The following is a 2,500-nucleotide window of genomic DNA, read 5'->3' as shown; positions in this document are numbered from 1 at the left end:
TATCATTGTTATCATCATTGTTATTAGTATCATTTTCATTATTATTTTCATTATCATCATTTTTGTTTTTTCCTTTTCATCTTCTTTTCATATTTCCTGATTCAAACTAATCATCCTTTTTCCATCAACTAACTACAAAGGACAAGTTGACAATCGTTATGAATGTGTAACAGAAAAAATAAATAAAAAATAGCCCAGTCTTTGAGACGTGTAAAGCATGACCTTAAATGACCTTATTTATATTCTGTTTGTTGTTGTTGTTGTTTTTGTGTATCGTTCTGATATTGATTATCGAACAGCCTCAATGGATTTGCATAATTCCTTATTTCTTCACTATGTCAATGTTGGTATCATTATCAGTGTTCTTATGTTATGGGTCTATTTTGTTATGTATGTTGAGCATGGGTTCTGTTTTGTTTGTTTGTTCGTTTGTTCAATAGTTTTATCTGTTTTTTGTTTGTTTGTTTGTTTGTTTTTACGACCATGTCCGCTGCTTGTCTGTTTCTTTCTTTGTTATATACACCACGCCCCTTGTTTTTGATGTTGTTTTTGCCTCCTCCTCCTCCCCCCACCATCATCCCCCTTCATCTTACATATACTTAATTATCGAATTAAGTATTTATTCATTTACATTTCAGCACTTCCTCAGATAATTCGGAATATAATCAGACACATTTTTATTGCGTTATGACTTTCATATACTTCTTTATAATTTTCATCATCATTTTTTTTTTGTTGTTGTTGTTTTTTTCACTCTTGCCATTCCCTCTTCATTTCTTTATGAAGCTTTATTTAATCTCTTTGTTAATTTCCTTCCTCGTCTACTTACTGGGATTATCTGTGGGAAAAATCCTTTTTCTCCATATCTTTCTCTTTCTCTTTCTGTCTCTGTCTCTGTCTCTGTCTCTGTCTCTGTCTCTGTCTCTGTCTCTGTCTCTGTCTCTGTCTCTGTCTCTGTCTCTGTCTCTGTCTCTGTCTCTGTCTCTGTCTCTGTCTCTGTCTCTGTCTCTGTCTCTTGTCTCTGTCTCTGTCTCTGTCTCTGTCTCTGTCTCTGTCTCTGTCTCTGTCTCTGTCTCTGTCTCTGTCTCTGTCTCTGTCTCTGTCTCTGTCTCTGTCTCTGTCTCTGTCTCTGTCTCTGTCTCTGTCTCTGTCTCTGTCTCTGTCTCTGTCTCTGTCTCTGTCTCTGTCTCTGTCTCTGTCTCTGTCTCTGTTTATCTATCTATCTATCTATCTATCTATCTCTTTCTCTCTCTCTCTCTCTTTCTCTATCTCCCTCCCACCCACTCTCAAGCTCACACCCTCCATCCTACCCTCACACACACACACACACACACACACACACACACACACACACACACACACACACACACACACACACACACACACACACACACACACACTCCCTCGTACCATCACACACACACACACACACACACACTCCCTTGTACCCTCACACACACACACACACACACACACACACACACACACACACACACACACACACACACACACTCCCTTGTACCCTCACACACACACACTCCCTCCATCCTACCCTCCCACATACACAAGCACACGCACAGACGCACACTCAAGGTAGATAATCCCCAGGGAAAGAAGGAAAAATGTTTCCTTCTGAGACAGAGTCTAATGTAATATGTACCTCTGTGCAGGGACCTTAACTTTAAAGAAAATGGCGGGAGATGAAGGGAAACTTTTGAAGTGATAGAGAACACTGGGTTAAAGGTTTTTTTTATTTATTTGTGTTTGCCTTTGTTTTCTTTGTTCCTCGTTCGGTTTTGATTATTTTTATTTTCGAATTGTTTTTGTTCCTTTTCGTCTTTTGTTGTTGTTGTTTTATTTGTTTATTTTGTTGTGTTTATCTCTCTCTTCTTTTTTGGTTTATAGATGTGTTTATTTTGTTTTATTTATTTGTGGTTTATTCCAATAAATTATTTTTATTTTGATCTGTCTTAGTTGATAAGTTATCATATTCATCTTATTATCCTGTTGTTACCTTTATATAGTTTCATTTGTTTCATTATCATTATATAAACTTTTTTTTTTTTTACTTATCTGATGTTTTAAGTTTTTTTTGTGTGTTCGGAAAATACATTCAGAGGATGATAAAAAAAAAATTCTCAGTAATGTTTGATATTTTCGAATCTTTTCAGTGGTTTGTTTCCCCCTTCCCCCCCTCGTCCCCCTTCCCTCTCCTCCTGTCCTTCCAGGATGAAAAAAATATATGTTAATCATGAATTTCTTGTTTGGTGAACTCTGACACTTGGTTGCTTGTTTTTGAAACCTTTACATTGCCAAAAATTGCAAGTATTTTTTTCTTGGGTATTTAGATCTATTGATCTTATATTCTTAAAGCTGACAATCTTGTTTCTGCAAGTTTATGATTTGTATTTGCATCTACTCATAATGTAAACTCACATTCCCATACTTGTAGTTTACATATATATTTACATATATTTACATATACACTGTACATGTACGC

General features: G+C 36.0%; 1 protein-coding gene across 2 annotated transcripts in view; it reads left to right on the top strand.

Moving 5' to 3' along the window:
- Positions 1–2,500, top strand: part of LOC122267929 (adhesion molecule nephrin-like) — a 145,776-nt gene that overhangs the window by 122,601 nt on the left and 20,675 nt on the right. The window lies entirely within an intron of this gene.

This window comes from Penaeus japonicus, unplaced genomic scaffold (genome assembly GCF_977035675.1).
Source record: "Penaeus japonicus unplaced genomic scaffold, GWHDUDI00000001_assembly GWHDUDI00000002, whole genome shotgun sequence".
In the NCBI taxonomy this organism is placed as follows: Eukaryota; Metazoa; Arthropoda; class Malacostraca; order Decapoda; family Penaeidae; genus Penaeus; species Penaeus japonicus.
This window is presented reverse-complemented; position numbering and strand designations above follow the sequence as displayed.